This window comes from Pan paniscus, chromosome 1 (assembly GCF_029289425.2).
Source record: "Pan paniscus chromosome 1, NHGRI_mPanPan1-v2.0_pri, whole genome shotgun sequence".
In the NCBI taxonomy this organism is placed as follows: domain Eukaryota; kingdom Metazoa; phylum Chordata; class Mammalia; order Primates; family Hominidae; genus Pan; species Pan paniscus.
Window position 1 is genome coordinate 200,854,011 of NC_073249.2, and position 15,774 is coordinate 200,869,784.

At 49.8% G+C, this 15,774-nt stretch overlaps 1 non-coding gene across 1 annotated transcript; it reads right to left on the reverse strand.

Moving 5' to 3' along the window:
* Nucleotides 1-13,804: 13,804 nt before the first annotated feature.
* On the reverse strand, nt 13,805-13,887 carry LOC112438458 (small Cajal body-specific RNA 18). The gene has a single exon (XR_003026874.1). It is a non-coding gene; the product is annotated as a small Cajal body-specific RNA 18 (non-coding RNA).
* Nucleotides 13,888-15,774: the final 1,887 nt, after the last annotated feature.

A 15,774-nucleotide genomic window follows, 5' to 3' on the forward strand; every position in this document is an offset into this window, starting at 1 on the left:
TCCCCACCCTCCAGAGCTCGCTGTCCTGGAGAAGACAATTACAGAACTAGGCAATTGCAGGCAATTACAGAATGAGGGGAGGGGACCCTGAGAGTACACAGAGGGGCTGCCTAGCCCAGGGGGCCAGAGAAGGCTTCCGAGGAAGTGATACCTACCCTAAGACCTGAAAGACAGCAATGTGGTTTTTAGAAAAATCTCTGTGGCTGTCTGTGTGGGATCAGACAGGAAATGGCAGGACTGGCGGCAGGGACAGCTTTTTGACTGGTCTGTCACCCCACAAGTCTCTCATTCATTCAACAGCTATTTACTGAACCCCTACTGTGGGGCCAGGCAGGTCTTAAGGGCAGTGAGCAAAGCAGAAAAAATCTTGCCCTCCTGGAACTTACCCTCCAGGGAGGGGAAATAGGCAAGAAACAAAATGAATAAATATCTCATACTATTTGACAATAACTGCTGGGGAGATGGGATGGGTTGCAATGTTAGACAGAAATACGGGAGACCTCATAAAAAAGCTGGCATTTGGGAGGCCGAGGCAGGCGGATTACGAGGTCAGGAGATTGAGACCGTCCTGGCTAACACGGTGAAACCCCGTCTCTACTAAAAATACAAAAAATTAGCCGGGCTGTTTGCAGGCGCCTGTAGTCCCAGCTACTCGGGAGGCTGAGGCAGGAGAATGGCCTGAACCTGGGAGGCGGAGCTTGCAGTGAGCCGAGATCGTGCCACTGCACTCCAGCCTGGGGGACAGAGCGAAACTCCATCTCAAAAAAAAAAAAAAAAAGCTGGCATTTGTGGCCTGGTGCAGTGGCTCACATCTGTCATCTCAGCACTTTGGGAGGCCAAAGTGTGCAGATCACTTGAGGCCAAGAGTTCGAGACCAGCCTGGCCAACAAAGCAAGACCCCATCTCTACTAAAAATACAAAAATTAGCCCAGCGTGGTGGCGCACGCCTGTAATCCCAGCTACTTGGGAGGTTGAGACATGAGAATTGCTTGAAGCTGGGAGGTGGAGGTTGCAGTGAGCCGAGATTACGCCACTACACTCCAGCCTGGGTGACAGAGCGAGTCTGCCTCAAAAAACAAAACAAAACAAAACAAAAAAAACTCTGGCATTTGTGTAAATTTCTGAGAAAGTGAGGGAGTGAGTGAAGAAGTATATTTCTAGGGCAAAATCGCTCCAGGCAAGAGGAACAGCCGGGCCACAGGTTCTGAGGCAGGAGTGTGCCGGCCGCGTGATGGGTACGCTCTGACCTTGTTTTCACAGCACGACTCAGGCTGCAGGGAAGAGGCCGGCTGTAGGGTCAGGGACAGCAGCAGGGAGCCCTGCTGGGCCAGGCTGTAGTGCAAGTGAGCCACTGCGGTGGCTGGGACCAGGATGGCAGGGGTGGGATGAATAGAAGTAGTTGGATTCTGGGTATATTTTAAGCCAGGGCAAATTGACAGATTTGCTGATAGATTAGATGTGAGGTCCGGCCTGCACCACAGACAGGGTGGAGTTGTCATTAACTGAGGTGGGGAAAACTGAGGGGAACAGTTTTGGGGAAGAAGATCAGAAGTCTGGTTCTCATACATCCTTCTTATCCCCAGCAATAATTAAATAAATGTCCAGGTTGGGCACAGTGGTTCACACCTGTGATCCTAGCATTTTGGGAGGCTTAGGCAGGAGGATCCCTTGAGCCCAAGAGTTTGAGACCAGCCTGGGCAACATAGCGAGTCTTTGTCTCTACAAAAAAAAAAAAATTTTTTTAATTGGAGCTGGTGGCTCATGCCTGTAATCCCAGCTGCTCGGGAGGTTGAGGTAGGAGGATTGCTTGATCCCAGGAATTTTAGGCTGTAATGAGCTATGGGTGCCACTGCATTCTAGCCTGGGCACAAGAGGAAGACCCCATCTTTAAAAATATAAAACAAATATAAATAAATAAATAAGCCAGGCATGATGGCACGCACCTGTAGTCCCAGCTACTCAGGAGGCTAAGGTTGGAAGGTCAGCGGGAGGATCTCTTGAGCCCAGGAGTTTGAGATCAGCCTAGGCAACATAGCAAGTCTGTCTTTATTTATTTATTTTTTTAAAGATATATGTATCCAACAAATACTTTTTGAATGAGTGAAGGAATGGAGGGATGGACAAAGTTGAGATGGCTAGGAAGCCAAGCCCAGCTGGTTTGGGGTTTGGAGGAATACCTAATCCCGTTCTATTAATAGCTCTATGTGTCCCCCAGCCCTGGGGATGCTGGCTGGCTCCTGCCCATGCCCATATTTGTGCACACACATAAGCCTTCTCCTACCTTCATCCCTGTGGAGGAGGCTCTCAGGCCAGCTGGAATCTGGGCTTGTCTAGCCTGCGATTCACGTGGTTGCCCTGGGGCTTGGATGGAGGAAGAGAAGGCCAGGGCATCCTAACAGGCAGGACTGAGGTCAGCGATCTGCCAGGGGCCTCCGTCGGGCTTTTCAGTGCTCAACAAAGCCACCAGGAGCCTCCATCCTATACCTGGGCTCTGATCAGTGGGACAGAAATGATCACTTTGGGCGATGGGAATGAGCCAGAGCAGGAAGGAGAGGACAGCACTGAGGGGGAGGAGAGGGCCTGGCCTCAGGTGCAATGAAGGAGGCTTCCTGGAGGAGGCAGAGGACTTGTTTCTTACAGGACAGGATTGAAGCAGGCCTTTGTGTGAATTTGAGGACACAGATGCCTCTGGAGGCATCGCAGAGCTCTGAGCACTGCAGTGTGTGTCATAGCTGCGGTGGTGTCACAGCTGCCTGGGGGCTGCCTGGGCATGGGGGTGCTTCCTGCCTGAAGCACCAGGTGTCATATTGGCTAGGATGCCCAGGCAGAAAATGGGGGCTAACAATACCGTGTTTCACCTGAAGTGTTTCCTCTCTGCACCCTGCTTGGCCTTCCTTCCCTCCCTCCAGCTTCAGGCTGGGCCTGAAATCTGCAGAAGGAATGGCCCTGGCCCTCAGAGGAAGGGACCCAGCGCTATAGAATGCTGTGGTTAAGAGCACAGCTCAAGTGCTCTTAACAAGCCGTGTGTTCCTGTGAAGTTACTTCACCTCTCTGTGCTTCTGTTTCCTATCAGTAAAATGGGGATGCTAATAATAGCTCCTTCCCTAAAGGCTTACTGGGAAGGAGATTAAAGAAATGAGGTAGTGAGTGTGCAGCATTCAGCATACCACGCCTGGTGTGGAGCAGGCGCCTAGCAAATGGCATCCTTCTGTCCCTCCTCAGACCCAGGGAGTTGAGGTGACTTGCCCAAGGAGCGCCAAGGTATCCATCTGGGTGGACTGGGACCAAGACTTGGGCTTCCCCCTCCCTGTTTCTCTTGCTGCATCTCCACCTCCATTCAGGAAGAAAGAAGATACTTGGACTCCAGGAAATGATCACCGTGGAAACCCATCTGCTGCTTCTTGTCTACGGCTGTTTGTTCCTCCAGCTCTGGGCTGCCTAAGTGTCTCACAGCAGAATTAGCAAGTGCGGAGGCTGGAGGTTTCTAGAGGCTCTGAGGTCATAGCTCTCGCTTGAGTGCAGATAACTATAAGCCATGGTGAGTCCCAAGACTCTGCAATATCAGTCAACTCCAGCAGACACTTCAGTCTGGCCCTGTAGACAACCCCCTAACCCCCGCCAGGATGCAGAGCAGTTCCTGGACCCCACAGGGTGCAGGGCCAGGCAAGCCATCCAGGGGACCTGGGGACGGGGGTTGGAGAAAGTAGGTTCTAGCCTCTGCTCCTCTTCTAGGCATGGCTGTGTGATCTTGGACAAGTCACACCCTTTTCCTGGGCCTTCATTTTCTTTTTTATTTATTTTTTAAATTTATTTTTCATTTTAAAATTTGTTTTAGAAACTGGGTCCTACTCTGTCACCCAGGCTGGAGCGCAGAGGTACAATCACAGCTCACAGCAGCCTCAAACTCCTGGGCTCAAGTGATCCTCTCACCTCGGCCTCTTACACCGGGACTACGGATGTGAGCCACCAGAACTGGTCCCGGGTTTTTCTTTTCTTTCTTTTTTTTTTTTTTTTTTTGAGACAAAGTCTCACTGTGTCGCCCAGGCTGGGGTGCAGTGGCGCGATCTCCACTCACTGCAACCTCTGCCTCCCAGATTCAAATGATTCTCCCACCTCAGCCTCCTGAGTGGCTGGGATTACAGGCAACCACCACCATGCCTGGCTAATTTTTGTATTTTTAATAGAGACAGGGTTTTGCCATGTTGACCCAGCTGGTCTTGAACTCTCAACCTCAGGTGATCTACCCACCTCAGCCTCCCAAAGTGCTGGGATTACAGGCATGAGCCACCGCACCCAGCCTTGGGCTTTCATTTTCTTATCATCAACCTGAAGTGGTAGCAGAACTAGGCTTTTCAGAGCAAAAAGATTTGAAATTCTTACTCAGAAGTAATCCTGACAGAGCTTGGAAGGTCAATCCTTCCATTTCCCATCCTGTCAACACCACTTTGTTAAGGAAAATTTTGTAAAGCTTGGAAGTGAAGCAATGAGGAGCCTGTGTGGCCTTAATCCTCCCACTGGGGCATTGCGTTACAAGCACTCAAGTGCTGTAGGACTCCCTAAAGGGAAGTAACTTTGTTTGACCTTTTTTTTTTTGGAGACAGGGTCTCGCTCTGTCGCCCAGGCTGGAGTGCAGTTGTGTGATCATGGCTCACTGCAGCCTTGACCTCCCAGGCTCAAGTGATCCTCCCAACTCAACCTCCTGAGTAGCCAGGACTACAAGCCCACACCACCACACCTGGCTAATTTTTTTTTCTTTTTTAGAGATGAATTCTTTGTTGCCCAGGCTGGTCTCTAACACCTGGGCCCAAGCCATACTCCTGCCTCACCCTCCCAAAGTGTTGGGATTACAGGCATGAGCCACTGTGCCTGGCCTTGTTTGACTTTTTACTCCCTATGTATTGGGGCACAAACCTTTTTCATTTTGTTTTGTTTTGTTTTGTTTTGTTTTTGTTTTAGATGGAGTTTTGCTCTTGTCGCACAGGGTGGAGTGCAATGGCGCGATCTCGGCTCACTGCAACCTCTGCCTCCCAGATTCAAGCAATTCTCCTGCCTCAGCCTCCCAAGTAGCTGAGATTACAGGTGCCCACCATTACACCCGGCTAATTTTTGTATTTTTAGTAGAGACGGGGTTTCAACACATTGGCCAGGCTGGTCTTCAACTCCTGACCTCAAGTGATCCACCCACCTCGGCCTCCCAAATGCTGGGAATACAGGCGTCAGCCACCGCGCCCAGCCTGGCCCAAACATTTAATAAGTCTGAGAACTATGGTGCTAATGTATAGAAAACAGATTTTTGTCCAATAGTGATACAAATGACTTCTGACCAATAGGGATCACCCCTAAAGGTTCTAGTTCATGCACTATAGAGCATTCCCCAATTTGGAATCTAACTAGCAATCTTGTTCTGGCATTCCCTGTGCTTCCTCGACTCCCATCAGTGGGTTCTCTGAACCAGCTCTGTCATCCTGAGAGTTGCCTCATGAATAAGTGAAACAACAGAGACATGTGCTTACTGTGTATTTGTATGATTTTTTTTTTTTTTTACATTTAGAGGATTATAATTTGGGAGCTCACTGAGCCTCATTTTCCTCTTCTGTAAAATAGGGAATTCAAGGGAGAAGTTGAATGTGTGTCAGGCACTATTGGGCTCTTTAGATCCAGAATTTCATTTAAGCCTCACAACAAAACTGCCAGAGCAGATGGCTATTCCCCTGATTTTACAGATGAGGTTCAGAGAGGTGAAGTGATTGCCCCAAGGCCACACAGCCAGTGAGTAACAAGCTGGATTTGAGCCACTGCATCACAGGAGGCTAATTCCCTCCTCACAGGCTTACGGTGGGACTCATTGGATGAGATAAAGGTGGAAAAGTGCTTAGCAAACTGTACAGGTAGATACACAACTGATCATTATAGTCAATCCGAGCCCACCTTGCCTTACCTTTCTCCTCATGCCACCTTGCCTAAGACCAAGTCTACCTCTAATTAATGTTGTCCCAGACCCATATGGACTTCCACTGGGATGGCACCAGCTTCAAGAGGCTACAGAAGAGAAATGAAGCCAGAAAATGAGACATAGGATTTATTTGAGGAGGCTTACGTACAGGATGCTCCCATGGTGGCAAGCTGGACGGGAGAACCACAACCGCTTGCAAAAAAAAAATGCAGTTTATACAGTACCCTCGGCCAGGCACGGTGGCTCATGCCTGTAATCCCAGCATTTTGGGAGGCCGAGGTGGGTGGATCATGAGGTCAGGAGTTTGAGACCAGCCTGGCCAACATGGTGAAACCTCATCTCTACTAAAAACACAAAAATTAGCTGGGTGGGTGGCAGGCACCTGTAATCCCAGCTACTCTGGAGGCTGAGGCAGGAGAATCATTTGAACCTGGGAGGCAGAGGTTGCAGTGAGCCGAGATGGTGCCATTGTACTCCAGCCTGGGTGACAGGGCAAGACTCTGTCTCAAAACAAACATATATATATATATATATATATATATGGCATCCCCACGTAGCACCCTCCCTCAGCATCCTTCATGTGGCAGCTCTTGTTTCTTCAGTTATTGCTGTCAGGTGCATCTACCATACACCAGCCACCCCTAAACACCACCCAGGGTCTCTCCCTCTGGGAGGTGGGTCTCTGCTTCCTCTAGAGTGAGTTTCTGTTATCCAGAGAAAGCCAGGGGGGATTAAGGTGACCAGGCATCCCTGGTCCATCCCCTCACACACAGGACCTTGTTCATACCTCAAGCTGCAGGTTGAGCTTTTAGTCCTGGCCACCTCTTTGGGGGCTGTATTCCTGGGACAGGGGTCTGGGGAACATCCCATATTCTTGGGACAGGGGTCTGGGGACAAGCCAAGTGAAGTAAATTTCAAACCCTGATTCTGAAGTCATTCTGTGCCATCCTCCTGAATGTCTCACCTGAATTGGACCTGTTTGAAGGCTACAGAAGCCGTGCCCAGCCTCCCTCAAGTTAGTTTCTGGACCCTTCTAGAGCAGCCCACCTCCGAACACCTCAGCTCTGGGTACCAAGGGGTTAATGCATGGAGCCAGCTTGGCAAATGTTTACCTAACAGGCAGGCTGCTGCCAACCCCAGGTAATTAACAGTCTGCTTTCCAAAGCCCAGACACGAAGATTTCTTTCTCCTCTCCTCCTTTCCCAGGGATGCCTCTTGGGAGAGTGAACACAGCTGTCTGTTGGCTCTTTGAGAAGATGCCCAGCAGAGGTGGGAGCTGAGGGCAGGGATCAGGCCTGGAGGGAAGCAGGCCCAGAGGTGGGCACCAAGGAGGAGATGGAGGGAGCTTTGTCCCATTTCTCTCTGAGTCTTGGCCCCATCTTGGGAACCTGGCCCCAGACTGCCATTCTTGAATATGTGATAATTACTGCTATAATTGGTGGAGCCCCTGCAAGGGGCTTACATACTTTGCCTCACTTAACTTTCACAACTACTAGAAGAGCGAGGCCCTCTTATCTCTGCTTTCAGATTAAGGAAGGGAGATGCAGGGTGATGAAATCACTTGTCTAGGCTGGGGGCAGTGGTTCACGCCTGTAATCCCGGAACTTTGGGAGGCCAAGGCGGGTGAATCACGAGGTCAGGAGTTCGAGACCAGCCTGGCTAACATGGTGAAACCCTGTCTCTACTAAAAATACAAAAAATAATTAACCGGGCGTGGTGGCAGGCACCTGTAATCCCAGCTACTCAGGAGGCTGAGGCAGGAGAATCGCTTGAACCCAGAAGGCGGAGGTTGCAGTGAGCAAAGATCACGCCACTGCATTCCAGCCTGGGTGACAAGAGTGAGACTCCATCTCAAAAAAAAAAAAAAAAGAAAGAAAGAAAGAAAGAAATCACTTGTGTAGGGTCACCCAACCAGTGTGGGGTAAAGCCCATACTTGAACCACAGTCTACTTTCCCTTATGGAAGAAAAAGCAGTGGATTTGTTCAGTACCTACTATATACTGGACGCTATGTTGGACACTTTATGTTTACCTCTAATCCTGGAGGTGTCATTTCCTTAAATTGCTTTAATAAGCCATTAGCATCAGAAGAGTGAGATAGTCACTTAAGCTCAGGAGTTCAAGACCAACCTGGGCAACATAGTGAGACCCCCCCCCATTTCTTTTTCTCTCCTTTTTTTTTTTTAGACGGAGTTTCTCTCTTGTTGCCCAGGCTAGAGTGGAATGGCACGATCTCGGCTCACTGCAACCTCTGCCTCCCAGGTTCAAGCAATTCTCCTGCCTCAGACTCTCGAGTAGCTGGGATTACAGGCATGCACCACCACGCTCAGCTAATTTTGTGTTTTTAGTAGAGATGGGGTCTCTCCATGTTGAGGCTGGTCTTGAACTCCTGACCCTAGGTGATCCACCCACCTTGGCCTCCCAAAGTGCTGGGATTACAGGCATGAGCCACCACGCCCGGCCACAAGACGCCCCCCATTTCTTAAAAAAAAAAAACAAAAAAAACCTAGCCTGGCATGGTGGCACGTGCCTGTGGTCCCAGCTGCTTGAGGCTGAGGTGGCAGGATCACTTGAGCCCGGGAAGTTGAGGCTGCAGTCAGCTGTGATTGTACCCTTGCACTCCAGCAGGGGTGACAGAGCTAAAAAAAAAAAAAAGAAGAGTGAGATAGTACAGTTCATAAGTAGGGGAGGAAGCATAAATGTGCATCTCAGAAATAAGAATAGAATGAGCCTCAAGTTGCTTCTTGTAATCTGAAAGGCTCCTTGTTGGATGGTCATCAGCCTCATCTCCAAAGAAACCCTGAAACCAGCCTCGCTCCCACCTCCCCTGCCCTCAGCCTAAGCTAAGCCGCCTTGCTCACCCGGGATCATTGCATTGGCTTCTGGTCCCTGCTTTCCTCTCGCCTCACTAAAGTACTTTCTCCTCCCAGCAGCCAGAGGATCTTGGTAAAATATAAGCCCACTCTCTCCTTGGCTTTGACACTGTATTAACCATGTCTTTTTATTGCCTGTATTTTAATGCTCTTTCTCACTGGGGCCTGCCCTGGAAAGACTGCCCCTCCCAGAGCTAGCCAGTTCCTAGAGAGAGCAAGCCAAGGGCCCTTGAATATGCCTTTCAAGTGCAAACCAGCCAATCAAGAGCTCACACCCCATGCCACCTCCTCTACTGGGCTCTCACACTCAGGGCCACGATTCTCCTGCCCTCATCACCCCAGAGCCAGGTACCAGACTACTAGGGAAAGCCCCTATCCCCTGAGCTGACAGTGTTCAAACTAGAAAATGCTAAGCCTGCTTACCCTGCCTTGCCCGTTCCTTTCCAAGGAAGCTAGACAGAGTGGGAATGGGGTTTGGCTTCAGCTCACCCCCACTAGAGCATTCTTTCACACGTTCTCACTGATCATAAAACCCACACCATTACCTCGCTGACACCATCCCCACTAACACCGAGGCTTTAGCCAAACAAAGAAAGTCACCACTGCCGGGCACGGTGGCTCACGCCTGTAATCCCAGCACTTTGGGAGGCCGAGGCAGGAGGATCACGAGGTCAGGGGATCGAGACCATCCTGGCTAACATGGTGAAACCCCGTCTCTACTAAAAAAATTCAAAAAATTAGCCGGGCGTGGTGGCGGGCACCTATAGTCCCAGCTACGCAGGAGGCTGAGGCAGGAGAATGGCGTGAACCTGGGAGGCGCAGCTTGCAGTGAGCCGAGATCACGCCACTGCACTCCAGCCTGGGGCAACAGAACGAGACTCCGACTCAAAAAATAAAAATAAAAAAAGAAAGTCACCATTCTATATTGTAGAGTAACTGATTTACAGGTTTGTTGCTGCTGGTCAGACCACCACCAGGTGGCCCATTACTCAAGAAAACCATCCAACCGGATGTGCTGACCTGCATCTCCTACCTCTCACATGCTTTGCCCAGCCCAGCCTGCATAACCTACCCACCATCATTTCCCATGCTTTGCCTAATAAAAAATCCCAGCCAGCTCTTTTCAGAGAGTCAGCCAGGGAATTCTCTCGCTCTCTTGTGCTGCCTCCCTTATGCTGAAGCATAAGCTCCAATGAAGTCTTGCCTGGTTAAACTCTTTTGGCCTCATGTCAATTTCTATTGCATTGGCAGCCCAACAACCTGTGGTTGGTATCAAAATCACACTAAAGGCTCTTGCCCACCCTTTCTCCCCTCTGCCACCTGACAGACCCTGGTGTTTCCTCATGTGTCTCCCATGCATAGCATGCCCCCTTTGGGATCTGTGAGTGTAGCACACTTCTTTTTTTCTTTCTTTCTTTCTTTTCTTTTTTTTTTTTTTTGAGACAGAGTCTGGCTCTGTCTCACCCAGGCTGGAGTGCAGTGGTGTGATCTCGGCTCACTGCAACCTCCGCCTCCCGGGTTCAAGTGATTCTCCTACCTCAGCCTCCTGAATAGCTAGGATTACAGGCGCCCACCACCACGCCCAGCAAATTTTTGTATTTTTAGTAGAGACGGAGTTTCACCATGTTGGCCAGGATGGTCTCAATCTCTTGACCTCGTGATCCACCCACCTCGGCCTCCCAAAGTGCTTGGATTATAGGTGCGAGCCACTGCGCCCTGCCACAAACTTCTTTTCAATAGTAGTCATCTCCTGATCTCCTGGCCTCACCATACCTAAACAATAATAAGCAATAATAATAATAATAATATTCATGCCTTCCATCATACTTAGAATAAAATCCAGACTTCTTTCCGCGGCCTAGAAGGCCTGCCAAGTGCTGGCCCCTCCCTCTCCTCCAGGCCCTCGCCTCTGCCCTCTCTTGCTCGGGGCTCCAGCCCCACTGCCTTCTTCCTGCCCTCACACCCAGCAGAGCCTCAGGGGCCTTCCTCTGCTGTTCCCTCTGCCTGGAATGTCTTCGCCCAGAGCTCAGCAGGGGTGGCCCCTTTCCCATGTCCAGGGCTCAGTTTATGGTCACCTTCTCAGCCAGGCCTTCCATGAACACTCACCATCAAGGAACAATAACAGCCAACACTTCCTGGAGGTTTTCCATGGGCCAGACACTATTTTATGTGCTTTCTGTTTACTATTCACTCTTTGAATCCTCACAACCCTCTAAGGTAGATATTGTTACACTTTCTATTTTGCAGATGAGGAAACTGAGGCTTAGAGAGGTTAAATGACATGACCAAAGTGTCAACAGCTAACAGGCAGGAAAGCTGGGACTCAAATCCGGCAGCCTGTTTCCAGAGTCCACACTTGGAACCACGGAGCTGTATTTCTTAACAAAGAGTAAGCATACAATAAATACTAGCATATTGTTGTTTTATCAGAGACTATGTTTCACCCACCAATTTTCTTTCTCTTTTTTTTTAAAAATAGTATCTTGACTGTAGGACCCTAAAAGCAGGAGCCTGATGACTTTTTATTTATTTATTAATTTTGAGACGGAGTTTCACTCTTGTCGCCCAGGCTGGGGTGCAGAGGCACAATCTTGGCTCACTGCAACCTCTACCTCCTGGGTTCAAGCGATTCTCCTGCCTCAGCCTCCCAAGTAGCTGGGATTATAGGCATGCACCACGACACTCAGATAATTTTGTATTTTTAGTAGAGATGGAGTTTCACCGTGTTGGCCAGGCTGCTCTCAAACTCCTGACCTCAGGTGATCCACTCGCCTTGGCCTCCCAAAGTGCTGAGATTACAGGTGTAAGCCACCACATGTGGCCAACATTATTTTTTATATTATTATTATTATTATTATTATTATTTTGAGACAGAATCTCACTCTGTTGCCCAGGCTGGAATGCAGTGGCGCAATCTTGGCTCACTGCAACCTCCACCTCCCGAGTAACTGGGACTACAGGCGCTCACCACCATACCCAGCTAATTTTTGTATTTTTAGTAGAGATGGGGTTTTGCAATGTTGGTCAGAGTAGTCTTGAACTCCTGACCTCAGGTGATCTGCTCGCCTCGCCTCCCAAAATGCTGGGATTACAGGCGTGAGCCACCGCTCTCAGCCCCATTATTTTTTAATGTAGAGGCTGGGTCTCACTCTGTTGCCCAGGCTGGAGTACCATAGCTATTCATAGATGTGATCATAGCTCACTCATCCTTGACCTCCTGGGCTGAAGCGATCCTCCCACCTCAGCCTCTTGAGTAGCCAGGATTAGAGGCACGGGCTGCCACCCTCTCCCCAATTTTCTTTCATTGAGTTTGAATCCCTTCACACAAGTCATTCACTGTCTAGTTTGTCCCTCCTGCTCCCTATTGTCTTAGGCCAATTTAACTGACTTGGTTGAACCTTGAAGGCATTTATACCTCTTACTCAGCCCCTCATTCTTTTGTTGTTGTCGTTGTTGTTGTTGTTTTTGAGGCAGACTTTTGCTCTGTCACCAAGGCTGGAGTGCAATGGAGCAATCATGGCTCACTGCAGCCTCCACCTTCTGGGCTCAAGCGATCCTCCCCCCTCAGCTTCCTGAGTAGCTGGGACTACAGGCACGCACCACCACACCTGGCTAATTTTTTTTTTTTTTTTTTTTCAGTTTTGTAGAGCCGGGCTTTGTGGCTCATGCCTGTAATCCCAGTGCTTGGGAGGCTGAGGTGGGCGGATCACTTGAGGTCAGAAGTTTGAGACCAGCCTGGCCAACATGGTGAAACCCTGTCTCCACTAAAAATACAAAAATTATCCCGCTGTGGTGTGGTGGTGCATGCCTGTAGTCCCAGCTACTCAAGAGGCTGAGGCAGGAGAATCACTTGAACCCAGGAGGCCATTGCATTCCAGTCTGGACAACAGAGTGAGACTGTTTCAAAAAAATTTTCTGTAGAGACATGGTGTCGCCATGTTACCTGGGCTGGCCCCTCATCTTTTAACCAATACCCACCGTGTCAGGTGCTGTGCTAGGCCTTATTCAGAAATGAATAAGAAGGTACTCTCACCCTCCAGGAGCCCACGGTCACATGCGGAGGCAGACCTGCACTCTGGTCACTTCATTGCAGGGTTATGTGTACTGTCCTGGGGATGCCAACAAGTATTAGAGAAGCACCTGGGAGTACAGAGCAATCAGCCAAGGAGGACATCCCAGAGAAAGTGACATCTCACTGGGTTTGAAGGAGGAGACAGGAAGCAGACGGGAGAAGGGCAGCACAAACAAATGCACGAAAGGGGCTGAGCGCATGGGTGTCTAGGGACCGGCTGATCACGTTAGGTGTGAAATGTGTCTAGGGACCGGCTGATCACGTTAGGTGTGAAATGTGTTTAGGGACCGGCTGGTCACGTTGGGTGTGAAATGCATGGAGGTGGCTGAGCGCACGTGTCAAGGGACCAGCTGGTCACGTTGGGTATGAAATGCGTGGAGGTGGCTGAGCGCATGTGTGTCGAGGGACCGGCTGGTCACGTTGGATGTGAAGGGGGTGTGAATCTGCCTGGCTGAGGGAAATTGATCCAGATCTTGAAGGGCTTCTGTAAGGCCTGCAACTTCTGTTGTGGAGGCTGCAAGCAATCCCAGAGGGATTTTATTTTATTTTATTTTTTCTTATCTTATTTTGCCTGGCCTCAGTTCATTCTTTTTATTATTTATTTATTTATTTATTTATTTATTTTTGAGACAGAATCTCACTCTGTCGCCCAGGCTAGAGTGCAATGGCGCAATCTCGGCTCACTGCAAGCTCCGCCTCCCGGGTTCAAGCGATTTCTCCTGCCTCAGCCTCCCGAGTAGCTGGGATTACAGGTAGGTGCCAACACGCTGGACTAATTTTTTTGTATTTTTAGTAGAGATGGGGTTTCAGCACGTTGGCCAGGCTGGTCTCCAACTCCTGATCTCAGGTGATCCACCTGCCTCAGCCTCCCAAAGTGCTGGGATTACAGGCATGAGCCACTGCACCCGGCCCTCAGTCCATTCTTAGAACACACTCCATCACCTGGTTCCCAGAACTCAGACTGCACAATGGTGACTTCATCACTGGCCAGGGCTCACAGTTATTGCAGCAGAGGCCTCTCTATACCTCCCTCCCCTCCAGCCTCGCCCACTGCCCCTCACCACTCCTGCCCCCACCCTGGGTCCCCTGACCCCACCTTACCTGCCATGTTTGTATAATTTTCTTAGGCTCGCAGCAGGCATTGCCGCCTACAATGGGATCTGATCATGGAAGGAAAACACTCCCCTGGGGACCTAAGAACACCCTACCCTACTACACATGCTGCACCCCATCTGCTGCCAACCTCTCTGCCCTGCCCCTGTACCCAAAACCAGTGCTATGTCAGGCTAAGCAGTATCCCTAGAAATTTTAAGCAGAGATTGGCACGATATTGCTGGCAAGGTTTCCACCCCCACTCCCATTCCAACCTCATCCAGTTTCTCCAAAACTACTGAGAACTTGGTGCTCACCAAATCATCTCATGTTCTGCAGGCTGGCAACCCTTTACCAGGCATTTGATAGGCTTGATGATAACAATGCTGGGAGCCAGGAAGAGAACATTAAGAGCAGGAATTCAGCCCTGCCTTGGCCTCTAGGCATCCCCGAACTGGCCCAGTTTCCAAGAATCATTTTTGATGAGAGATTCTGGGAAGCAGGACATTGTTGAGGCCAAGTAAACTCCCAAAGGCCTGGAAGGAGCCAGAAAGCAGAAAGGGTAATGCTTCCCCCTCCCAGGTGGGAGTGAGCAGGATGACCAGCTCTTTTCCTTGCAGGAAGCCCCCTCAGCCTGGCCTCCTTCTGGGCTCCGTAGTCCCTTCTCCACCTAGCTAGGGCTCTGGCAGCTGCCTTGGCGGATGCCCCCCATCTCTACACTTAGGCTTGGCAGACAGGGAATGTGAGAGCAGCCTCAGAAAACCCAGTTCCCATCCCTTCCCTCCAGCCAGGCATCAAGGTATGGTGGCAGAACAGGGAAATCTGAGTTTAATCCTGGTTTTGCCAGCCATTAACTGTAAGACCTTGGGTAAGTCACCTGGCCTTTGCGTACCTTGGTTTCTGAACCTGCAAACTGAGGGTGGAGCTACTGACCTCTCAGAATCATTGTGCAAACTGAATGAGCTCAGATGTGCCGAGCACTTGGCACAAACATGTTCCTTCCCAGGGCTGGACACTGGCATTTGGCATTCTTTGGGTGGAGTGAGGCCAGGGTGGTTATTGTCTGGACCACACAGATTCAACCCATATTTTGGCAGAGAAGACAGCATTTGCAAAGATATGCAGGGGTGACAGGGCATGGCAGGGTTGGAGAAGGTTATGTTCCCAAGCAGTTTGCTGTCCCTGGAGCAAGGGGTGACCAAGAATGAGGAGGTGGGAGATAAGTCAAAAAAGATCAGCTAGGGTCAGGATGTGAAGGGCCTTGAGCCAGACCAAAAAGCTTAGGCTCCAAATGTACCCCTTAAACTTAAAAGTTGGAAAGAAAAAACTATTCCATATATATATATATATATATATATATATATATATATATATATATATATATAAAATAAATAAAAGGCTTAGCTCCATCTCAGGCTTACTGTCATGGGGTGCAGCAGTGAGGATTGTGAAATGTGATCCAGGCAGACCTGGCTGCACATTTCAGTTCTGCCACTAGGTTGGGTGGCCTTGGGCAAGTCACTTAGTCTTAGCTTGAGTTCTCCCATCAGCAGATCCTGAGACTCAGGTGCTGGAACTAAATTGTGGAGGTAATTTCAGGAAGCAGAAGAAGGGCATGGAGAAAGTAAGACCGGGAAGAGAAAAGGTAATAAAGGGTGCGTGAATGTGCGGGTTGCTGCCAGGAGCACCTGGGCGCAGTTCTGCTGGAGACCTTCTGAGAGACAGTGTGAAATCATCCTATTTGATGGGGAGATCGCTTGAGCCCAGGAGTTTGAGGCTGCAGTG